Genomic DNA, 12,687 nt, shown 5'->3' with positions numbered 1-12,687 from the left:
GAAAATAAACGCCGGACCAAGTGGTGTGGGGATATCCCCCTTATGTCAGAAATATTGTTATTTGTAAGTACTTTTTTCTTATATCTGACTGTCGTTCCCCCTTTTCATACCAACTAACTCGAACTTTAATTTGAACTTTAACTCAATGGATAGCGACCCTCATCCGAAGCACATTAAACAAACGACATATGGAAATCGATTTCAAAATAGACCTATGTTTTTCCAAACTGGTCACGTGGTTTTACCTCATCATCAAATAAACAAGTTGTCGACTTAATCAATTAACAAGTTGAATTCAACATGTCGACTTCTTACTACTATGTCATTACATTTATATTAGCAAGTCGACATTGTAATGCAATTTTTTCTTCATCATTCCGACAAATTGACTCCACATGATGATTTGATTCCAGCTTATAACACACAACATAACTAATAATTCCGACTTATTTGCAACAAAATAACTTAACAAGGGGTGTACCATATGCGCTTCCATAGAATGCCCACATCTGCCGTCGTGTTGTCGTGTTGTCGAGATAATTAAGTCGACTTGCCGAGATAATTATCTCACCAAGTCGACTTGCGTTTTGCATTAAGTCGACTTAATCACATCTTATGTCGTGTTGTCGTGATAATTATCTCGGCAAGTGGCAGATCAAAGCAACATAGGTCTGCTTTCCACTTTGACTTGAACTACACCTTTAAATGCTATAATTCAGAAATGTTTGCGTTGTTTTTATTTTCGCGAAAATTGCGATGGAAAAAGTATCGCGAAAATAAGATTTTAAAATCTTTTAAGCATTAATTCTTATGCAGCATTTACTGAATTCGGAATAATTAATCTCTCATGTTTTGCTCATTTTAAAAAAAACTTAATAATGGATGCACGCCTAATTTTTGAATTTACGGTGAACTGTGAGAATGGATTGGGGTGAGTCTCATTGGGGTCTAAGCGTCACCCAAGATTGCCGATTTTTTGTAAGCGTGACACGTGAAAGTCAAATTACTGTGCCGTGAAAACGGGAAATGAAGTCTAGCGGGACACGGGAAACTACAAAAAAAATGAGAATTGCTTACGTACATAGTGTAAGCGGGATACGGGAATCTGACAAAACAGTAAGCGGGATCCGGGATCAGAACCCCCCAATGAGACCCCCATTGAGAAACTAAACATTACAACAAAAGAGATGTATGAAAACTTTGAAATTTTGACATCGTTAATTTTAAGTAGGAACTATCCATACTGGTATGCATGTGGAGTACTAGTATATACTTTACTATTGAAAATATATTTCATTGCTGGTGTTACCTTTATCATGTTTATGTTTGTCAAAGTCCAGCTAATTCGTGCATATTTTTAGAAGAATTGTGGGTTTGATTTTAAAAGCATGAAACTTTGCAAAATTGTAGATATATAATCGGTAGTCAATTTAAGCTATTGACACACTCTGAAAAATCGAATATGGCGGCCATTTTCAAAATGTCTGTAAATCAGTCCAAATTTCACAACCATGTATGATTAAAAGCAAATATTATTCAAACCAAATTTTAAAAACAAATAAAATGTAATACAACGTTTCTAGTAAGTCATGACTTTATATTAAGACTTTTCATTTTTTTTTCAAAATGGCGGAAAGTTTCAAAATGGCCGCCAAAAAGTGAAAATGAACAACACTTTAATAAGACAAGACTTTGCTGATATTACTTCTATCGAATTGCATTTTGCAGTTCATACAATCAGGATTTGTTTGACAATAAAGTACCACCTGAGTCACAAATGATAAAAGATATGTTCCACTTTTCCTTGCCGCAATCCTTTCTTTTTCCTCGATTGTGGATACATCAAGATGATCAATAAAAACGACTAATCACCGAATTTCTACTGGCAATGAGTAACACCACGAGTGCTACCAGTTGGCCAGAAACTACACACCCTTCTGAAACACCTGCGTTGACCCCTAGTTTTGATGAAAAGGGACTTGTGTTGTTTATGCATTCAATGTTGCGTTATTTTCTCTTTATTTGTCCAATGTCTGTGTTGTCCATCAGTGAAAGTCTCGTTTATCCCTCGTACAGGCATGGGAAACCTTGTTTCATTTCAAACGTTCATATTCGGTCAAGTTTTATATAATTTACATGTACCAATGATTTTAACATGTTTTTAAATTTTGTGATTCTAAGGGTTAGAAAAGAGACATTTATAAAGCCACTATAATATGATACATGCATAATTACTGGATATGACTCATCAATCTATTTAAACAAGAGCACCTAGGCAGGTGTCACAGGTGTACAGGAACTGCTGTTCCTTCTTGAGCACCTGAAATCATCCCCGGTTTTTAGTGGGGTTGGTGTTTCTCATCTTTTAGATTTTTGTGTAGTGATTTCTTGACTGCTGTTAGTCTTTTTTGTGCTTTTTATCCATTTTCCTATCTGGTTTTGTTTTACTGATGATTTTTGAGTGTCTAAGTATCTTCTCCACTTTTTTATCATATAAACAACAACATATTTCTAATGCAGTTTTCAAAATGTTTCTAAAGGACAGCCCATTTTGCCCCACTACCAACGATATTTTAAACAGCACCGTACATAACATCATTGTCGTCGCGCATTTTCATTTACCGTGACATTCGTTTCATATCTGTCAACCACATTCTTTTCACTAATTACAAAATGCTGATACCTTTGTGGTAAATATGCAATAGGTTATATGCCATCCACAGTCACTCGAAGTAGCACTCTGAGTAAAAGGGCGAAACATTCCCCCGCCTTAAGCTTTCACAGGCTTTGAGAATGTTGTGTGTTTGCTTTTAAATCGTTCCTGACGTAGAACATCATGTGGTTTACCTGATCACGTTATATCATTTCAAAGGTGGATTGGAACTTGTTAATTACTATGGTCGTTTCTAGACAAAACACCATCAAATGCTGCAGTTGTGCGATATTGATGGTCAATCTTATTGCCCCACCTTCTCCTTTTACCAGTCATGGGCATGATCTACATTTACCATTTTTAAATTACGTTTGTAACACTTAAACTGTATAGTTAAAGGGCATAATATCGCGCACGGGTACTAGGAGCCATAATTTGGATGGAAAAATGCAAAGAACCAATGAATAAGCAGTATAATGGAATCTTTATACACCCATAAGGAACATTCTCTTAAAGGAGACCTGAAATGAAATCGGGTTTTTGCTTTATTTTCTATAATTTGGCTTGAAAGATGTTTGTGTAAAGGTTTTTTCAACTACCTGTATCCAATTTCGTATATATAGGTCAATTTGATTGACATCTCGTTGACCTGTGAAATATGCAAAAATTCATTGCGAAAACGAGGCTCTCGAGCCTGTGACGTCACAGTCACTTTTCGACCATTCTGACTGACAGCATCAATCACTTATCTTATCATTAGCAAAAATAATCAAAATACGTTTTCGTGCAACACTGACATCAATGCAAACCAGTCATGGTGTATTGTGCAGCTTATGGGTGCAACAATGAAGCGAAGAAAGGCACTGGGATCAGTTTTTTTCGTTTCCCAGCTGATGTTCAACTCCGCAAAGCGTGGACACATTATTGCAGAAGGTGGAACTTTGTACCTGGACCAAACCACAGATTATGTTCGGCGCATTTCTCCAAACAAAGTTTTACAAAAGATCCTGATTTGATGTTACAACTTAAAATGACATACAAGCTAACTCTACGTCCCGACGCAAAGCCCGATGTACCTATACCTGACACCGATATCAAAGATGGCGAGAAGCTGAGCATCCCCACCAGGAGAGGTGCTTTTGAAAACGCCGAAAGGAAGAGGTAAATTTTATTTTTGTCTACGGCATTTTATATTTCCAGGTTTTTATTATAGATATGTCAGATCATTTATATGTTATTTAACATTGATCGTGTTTAAATATTTAATCATTGCACACAGCTTCACTACTAATTTCGATTCAGGTGTGCACGCCCCAGGTGTGTGTACACGCGCCATTGATCAGCTGATCTCGTTGTTAGCAGGTGGTCAAGCGGTTAGTTAAATACCTGATTACAGAATTTTCTCGATAAATGTTTTATAGATACGCGGTTTTTCATTACACGTGGGAAAGCGTAACAACTTTCTAAAGGGGTTTGTGTATTACAGTTAATTAATTCTACTTCAGTGATGACGGTGAAATGTAATTATACAGGTAAATGGGTGAATCGCGTATTGTAAGACACAGGTGTGTGCATTTATTAATATTTATATCAATAAAGTTCTGTGAGATCAGCTTGGCAAATTTTACTAACTTATTTAACTATAAATTATTTTTTTTAATTGTTATTAAAATGTGAAATTTAAGTGATGAGCATATAATTTATACTTATTTACTTGTCTTCAAGTTCTCATATATGTACAATGAGTTTCACTAATTTTAAAATGTATGTTCCAGATTCTACAAATGGCATTTGACAGTCATGTGAGAGCCCTGACTCCAGAGCAAAAAGACACAGCCACATCTGTCCAGTTGGATGACACTGACGTTCCTACAACATGTACTCCAAGTGATCCAGTTGAACTAATACCACAGCCGAACATGACAGTGGAAACATCTCCTCCCAAGCCTATTACATCCATCAGGATGGTGAATAAGAAGCTTCAAGTAAAATTGCAGCCACAGCGGAGAACAAGGGGTCACCAGACAGGCAGCAAGATAACAGGTGTTATGACTGTCCAGACAAAGACTTTTAGCACAGTAGCAACCCAGACAGATGAACTATCACCAAAAGAAGCAGAGAACCCTAGCGACAGTGATGATGATAGTGCAGAACCTGAAGATAGTGATGACTCAGACTACAATCCAACAGATGACGAAATGAGGTATATAAATAAGTTGTATTGTTCATGTTGTAGGTTTTATATTGTTGGATTGATTTAATATATTATTGATATTCATCACATTCATCAGTGAATATTTTCAATGTGAAAATGAAATAGTTGCAAGGTTTTAATTTTTTTTTTTTTAAATCTTGAAACATATAATTAGTAAGTATGACATGTATGATTGCCAATGAGACAACTCTCTACAAGAGACTAAAAGACATAGAAATTAAGGACAATAGGTCAATGTACAGCCTTCAACAATAAGAAAAACCCATACCACATAGTCAGAAGTCTATTTCCGTAACAAACGATTTACATGTAATATACCAATTAAGGATATTCACTCAGTCGAAAGGTTATATATGAACCATATAAGTAGATCATATCGAAAGTGTCCTCAGACTTGATCCTCTCTCAATATAATTTGAGAACCAGTCAGTCCATATTTGACCTTGTCAAAAGTCCAATGATCTAAACAGTCATTTAGAAATATTTTTTTTTATTTTCCAGTTCTGATGATGATTCAGATACTGAGTCTGACATGAACTACAAACTCAACTCCAAGGCTACCCCAGCTGAAGAAAAACAGTTCATGGTGAGTGAGTCAGCACTAGCCGAGCTCTTATCTGTTTGCCGTTACTGCTCTGGGGAAGCTGTTGCCCTTATAAAGAATACCAGAGGTTCCATGGTTGTCACCAACACAGTCTGTTTGAATGGGCATGTATCCATCTAGAGGGCCAGTCTTGCCACAACACCTTACCATGGGGTAATCTGATGACAGCAACTGCCATCCTGTGTAGCGGGTCCAACTCGAGTAAAGTTCTTCAGATGTTTCAACACCTCAACATGCAGACGATATCTTCAAGAACATACAACAGACTGCAGACTTTGTATGTTTCTCCATCTGCTTCTATGGCCTGGGATGCAGAACAGACAGCACTTCTCACAGACCTGTATGACAAAGAAGTAATTGTTGGTGGGGATGCAAGATGTGACTCTCCTGGTTATTCGGCAAAGTATGGGTCATACACCATCATGGATTTGGAGACAAGCAAGATTTTAGACTTCCAATTGGTACAGGTATGTTGAAATAAGATGAAAATCATCAGTCAGCTTTCTCTTAATATTTTAATTTGGAAAAGACGATAACTCCAAGTATCTGAGAAAAAGATATTCTGGGTAAACACCAACTAAAGAGAGCATGCCAACAAATATTGTATTTGTTTTTATATGAAGTTAGTCAGAAATTTACAAATTTTTTCAGTACAAAAAAAAAAACGTTGAAAAAAAAGTTCTTTAATCTTGTTTACTGTTTTTGTATTAACATTGTGGCCAATAAATATATTTTTGTATACATATATTTAAACCAAAGCAGTTCATGTTTTAAAACGTCCTTATTTTTTTACAGTGTAACGAAGTGAAAGGCTCTGCACATATGGAGTTGGAAGGTTTGAAGAGGTCCATCAGATACCTAGAGGACATGATGCACATCAAAATTAAAGTTCTAGTCACGGACAGGCATTCTTCAATCAAGAAGTTCATGCGTACAGAGCAAGGCACAACAAACCACCTGTTTGATGTATGGCATGTAGCTAAAGGTAACTATAAATTTGTCATTTAAGCCAACAACATATATGATAAGATTTAAATACTTTTAATGCAAGAAAAATTATTATATTATTTTATTTATTAAATTTGAAAATTTGTACAGTACATGTACTAAGCTACCTCGTCCTGAACATGCATGAAATATTTGCCACTGGACATTAAGCAACCAACAATCCATCAATGTACTAAGCTACCAACTCATATCAATAATTTTGCAAAGTCTGTTTATACATTATCTCTTATTTTGCAGGAATATCTAAGAAGCTGGAAGCTGCTGCAAAGAAGTCGGGCAGTAAGGACATTCGTCCATGGACCAAGTCCATAGTCAACCACATCGATTGGATATCGTCTTCCTGTGGTACTAACGGAGACCTGAAGTTGGCAAAATGGATGTCGATTGTAAACCACATCAGCAACAAACATGAGAACCACTCCATACTTTATCCGAGATGTGAGCACCAGCCTATCACAGTAGACCGACAGTGGTTAAGTGAAGGTAAAATCTGTTCTCTTTATTCTCATAAAAAAAAAATCAAGAAGAAAGAAAACCAATATAGAAATATCTAAACCTTGTTTTTTCATCGAAGTAATTTAATATGATACACATATATTAAAACAAGGCGGGTGTACATAAAACATGAAATGACATATTTCAATATGATAAAAAAAGAACATTGAATAATGAATATAGTTAAATGATTAGAAACAAAAATGTAATGTTTATTGGTAATTCATGTTTCAGGCTCAGTTCCATACAAGAGACTAAAGAACATTGTGGAAAGCAGGTACCTATTGGTAGATGTACCCAAGTTATCACCTGTTTACCAGATATATTCCTTGGAGGTGTTCCATTCTTTGGTGAACCACTTCTGCCAAAAGAGCACCCACTTCTTTTACCCAACAATGCTTGCAAGGTAATAACTGATAAAGTTAATTTTATAAAAATCAGAAGATGTGGTATGATTGCCAATAAATCAACTATCCACTGGAGACAAATAACATAGAAGTACTAGTAACTATGATTTCTATATATAGGTCACTGTGCAGCCTTCACCAATTAGCAAAACCTGCACTGTATAGTAAGCTATAAAGTTTGTATTTTGTATTACCAATGCATGCAATACTGTATTTCATACAATGAGCAGTTACTGGACTAGAATTGGATAAAACCAACTGTGCGATTTATAAGAGAAACTAAACAAATGTTGTATTTCCTTATTAAAATATTATACAAACAATATACTAGTTATGCAAATGTCAGAAATATTGTCTGACTAATTTATGTATTCATATTTACAGATTGAGTATTGCCGCTCTTCATTATAACGAGAACAGTGGGCGAAAGCAAGCAAAAACGAAGACTGGGGAACAGTGTTATAGTATGTGTTACCCAAAGGCCAAAAAGGGAACTGAGGCAGTGGTCAAGCCAAAGAAGACTGCAACAACATTTGGTCAGTATTTAAATACATTAATGGTAATTTTACTGCACCAGATGTCTATTTGTACATTTAAAGTATCTTCAGTGATACACTATGTGAAAAGATTTAAAAAGTAAATTTAAACCAGGACAATGAATCCAAGCTATGGATAAGGGAAGTAACTTAGTTTGATATTGAATTCAATCATTTGGATATACATGTATATCATAAATACTTCTTTGACAATTAAAAAAATAAGTTGTGGCTTCTTTTTTATTTGTTTATTCATAGCATTATCTTTTTTTTCAGTTTACGTGACACTTATCAAACAGGCTGTGGTAGAGAGACGAAGAGAAGAGTTAACATCATATACATCTGCTACTGGTGATGTGCGTGTTTACAACAATCACCATCCAGATCACATGACATCAACATTCACCCCGTTCAGGAAGATCGACCTTATTCAGAGACACAGATCACGATTTCAAAGACAGTAAATAATGACCCATCTCTTTTTCAACCATGATAAAGAAAGAAAAAAACAATTCTTATTCAAATTTTAAAATTTTAATAGTTAAATAAATGAATTTGTCATACAACTGCATACTTAAAACCACAATATGTCTCTGATGGAAAAGTTTCTCTTGTTTTTTTCACCACACATGCTGGTAATATCTTTCTGTTGTGTCGTCCTAGTCTATGCCAAATCCATTGAACAAAACGTCTGTATGCCATGAAGCGGTACCGCCTGTAGATAAAAGTTTCATGTTAAAACTAACGATTGTAGTAAACTTTATTTCAAGCATGATAATTGTAAATATGAAATTGTTCATAAATAAACATATTATTGTATTTGTATATATGAATGTTGCATTAATAAGAATAGTATTGTCATTGTAAATATAAAATTGTTGCATAAATAAGAATATTATTGTATCAATTGTATATAACTTTTATTATGATGCATGTTAATAAATTTGTCAAAACTAATACTGTATTCTAATTGACTGTTAAAGTTGTACTTCTATATTCTGATTGAATTTGTGTTCTTTGCTTCTGTCGGGTGAATGAATAATTTACAGATTTTCATGCATAATGACATCTAAATAAAAAGGAGATGTGGTATGACTGCCAATGAGACACATCTACCAGAATTCACAAGGACTTTGATGTTATAAGGCATTCATCAGATTCATATGGTCAATCTTAGTACATTTGCCAGGTCCTGTTCGTGGTGCTAAGTTATATCAAAACAATGTAAGAGATATGAGTTTTATGTCTTGTTATTGTTTTAGAATTGGTAGTTTGCATGTTTAAAAGGCCTGACCGTTTGGATATATTTTGGACTCTTTGATTCAGTCAATGCATGGGGTTACATTTTTCTACATCATGACAGATAGTTCTATTTTAAGTTATGGGAGCTCGTAATGAAAAGTTGAAATGAGACAGCAGCCTACCAACACGTGCAATATGCAAGTTATCACAAAGGTTTTTATTGAATATGCAAGTTATCACAAAGGCTGAAAATGAATATGCAAGTTCAACATAAATGTAGTAACAAAGAAAAAAACATTTACTCATTTATTGGCTCGTTGTCATCAAAAGGTCCTACATTTTTTAGGTAAGCATACATGTTTGCCTGTAAAACGTGTCTGTTGAGGCAGTTGGCAACAAACACTTCGTGTTCTGTGATGCACTGCAGGTCTTCCGGTTGCATGTGGAAACTTACAGCTGATACATTCGAACAACATGTACATTCTTCAGATGTTGTAATGGGTTCACAATTCCCACAGTCACACCTATAACAGCCGAAAACAAAATATAGGCCTGTACATATATTACCAAACTACTTCAATATTGATAGGATACTAGATGCCGTGTATACGAAACAAATGGACAAGTTAAAAAATTAATGACCAGATGCATTTAAACTCTAAAGAATTTCCTCTTTTACATGTATATTTCTACAATCTACATTATATTAAAAGTTGACCTAAAAAAAGCAATCTGTGTGTGATTTTTTAAACATAAAAATGTACGATTTCGGATGGGAGGCGCACGTACAAGTATACGACTTTCGGTTCAATTAAACATGGGTTCGGGCCACTTTGTTTATAAACAGAGATAACTTAATTTCAACTTTGGTTTGAAACAAAAATAATATAAAAAAGGAACAATAATAAGTAAATACGAACCAGTCTGTGTTCATTAGGCGGTTTTCGGCCTGAGACAAGTCGTTGATGTCCGAGGTCTCTGACGAGGAATTACTGTCTTCTCCGGAATTAATTTCGTTGCCTAGTGGTTCGAATTGGTACGGACGTATATCTACTAATCTAGAAACATCGGGAATATCACTGTCACAGCTGTCCATACTTTCTATCATTTAATTTCTTACAACTCTTCAACTGCTGACCACTGTCTGACCCAGAAAGTGCCTGTGACGTCATCGGGTCACGTGATCGCCTATCTAATTAAAATGTATAGGTCAGGGGACACGGTGATTACAAAACATGTAATTAGTTTAATTTGGTTTTTTTTTTACAATTATTTTGTTTGAAATGTGTTTATATAGTATAATTGAGTTAAAATTAATTAATTGATTTTTGTTTATTTTAAAAATCGTGTCAGGTCTCCTTTAATGATCTAACATCAGTCCAATCTTTAATGTTATAGACCTGTTGTGGTTAAGTGGACTCACTTTCCCCCTTATTACTCAGTTCTTGGAATGTAATACAGTTCTCACCAGGGTCTCGTTCCTCAATAAAAATTATGTCAGGATCTATGCAGAAGAATGTGAAGTACACCTACTGTAACCTCATGGAAATGTATTGTTCATGATGCATGAGATCCTCTAAAAAAGAGTCTGCTGTTCATGAAGTACTATATTTCGTTGATTGAACACTTGTTCAACCACTGTTTTCTAACCAATCACATACGGTTCTCAACGATGCAATTTCTATGTGAAGACCTAAAACAAAACTATTCTTTGTTTTGTTAGAAATATGTTTGCCCAGTTCCATTGTTCCGATTTTGCAAAAGCAAAAACCGATCGATCACAAGTGATAATTGATACATGTCTCGGAAAAAATTAAGACATTGTTGGATTGTTTTGATGGGATGTCGAATCGTTGTGATAGATTTGATCTCTTCCTGAAACATTGGTCAAATCATTGATTGTTATATGTAGGCGGATGATCGTTTGCCTTGACTCTACATGCGTGGAATGCTGTCTAGAAATATTTAATGTTTTCATTATCATCTGCTTCAAGGCATCTGCGTTATCATTTTGTTAACTTATTTATACTATGTAAGGATAGAGTTGCACAATTGACTAATTATACCAGGTTGGCATAAATGTATTTCTGGTTAGACAATTGACAGAGTGCATGTCCATAAAACGGTAATTATAAGATGTAAGTATGAAACTCATGGTTATATTTAATAAGCATTAAGGATATATTTTATTCTAATGTAATATATATACTAAGTTATAGCAATAATACGAACAGTTGTGCTGGCGCATAACATATTGGTGAAAGTACCGGAGATTATAAGGTGAATGCATATATTTCAAAGCATAAGGTTATGACGAATTTGCCATGTTAGACTAGGAAAATGCTGTAATATTGAAAGTGTCGTACTATGTGACGATTCTTTAGCCGTAGTTGAACTCTTGTTGTTGTCAATATTCTCCACGGCTGCTGTTGTAAAACCACCAGGATTCGAGGGAGGAACTAAATATTCAATGTTGAATGTCTCATAGATGGAATCTTCCGGTATTGTAGATAAATGGGTAATTTGAATAACTAGACTGCGTCTGAATATTTGGCCAAACGATTATCAACTAATGTTTTAATGACTGTTCAACAGACTTTTGCTTACATCATGTCTTTTTGAACTACCTGCAGGTGCAGCTGTTTCAAGTATAGTTTTCATACACGCAGCTTGTTACGGTTGCTTGTTTAAATGCAACACCAATATAATCATTAAACAGAATAAGCAAGCACATGCCTTGTTAATGGCCTGGCAAGCCTGATATTACTTCAATTTTTTTTTTAGATCATTACAAAGTTTTATGTCCTCTTCCAGTTGATCACAAAGAAATCTTTTCGAGTCGAGAAGTATATATCCTAGTTAAGTCTAGCTTAAATATTGGAATAACGCCAGTGTCTGTACGTGATCCATCGTTGTAGACTACTGTTCTGCAAGAATGGTACCGTAGTTACGATTTTCTATACTTTCCTCACAAATATTTTGATTGTTGGCTTTAGTATATAAATGTGGCATACACTTGGTATTTTAGGCCACTTAGTTTTACTGAAGGTACATCAAAACAATGCACTTTGTGACCTTCTGTAAGAGATATTTGTTGATTTTGATAACTTATTGCGACCATCTTGGAAAAAGCCGTCATATTGAAATTTCACCCAGCACTACTACCATGCCAAATTTAACCTTAAAAGTGACCTTATATAAGTGATATATGTAGATTTTGATTTTTTATGGCGATCAATCAGAACTGATTCCATGCCAAATTTGGTGCTTTTATCATCAAACCCACAATTTTGTCACCGATCTGCAGGACTATCACAGATAAATACAGACATTTCCATTTTGTCGTTGTCACAATCTCTTCTTCTTCAAAACAAGTGTCCTCACTCTCAACATCACCGAATACAAATCTATCACTGGATTTTCCCCTTGTCATAACGGTTACGTACATGTAAGGTGAAACAGGAACCTCTGTTACTTTTTTTCTTTTTAGTTTGCTCTATTAACATAATAAATATACTTACGTTGTG

General features: G+C 34.9%; 1 pseudogene; it reads left to right on the top strand.

Moving 5' to 3' along the window:
* The first annotated feature begins 5,381 nt into the window (after nt 1–5,381).
* On the top strand, nt 5,382–7,827 carry LOC127721110 (uncharacterized; annotated as a pseudogene).
* Nucleotides 7,828–12,687: the final 4,860 nt, after the last annotated feature.

This window comes from Mytilus californianus, unplaced genomic scaffold (assembly GCF_021869535.1).
Source record: "Mytilus californianus isolate M0D057914Y unplaced genomic scaffold, xbMytCali1.0.p SCAF_12, whole genome shotgun sequence".
Taxonomy (NCBI): Eukaryota; Metazoa; Mollusca; class Bivalvia; order Mytilida; family Mytilidae; genus Mytilus; species Mytilus californianus.
This window is presented reverse-complemented; position numbering and strand designations above follow the sequence as displayed.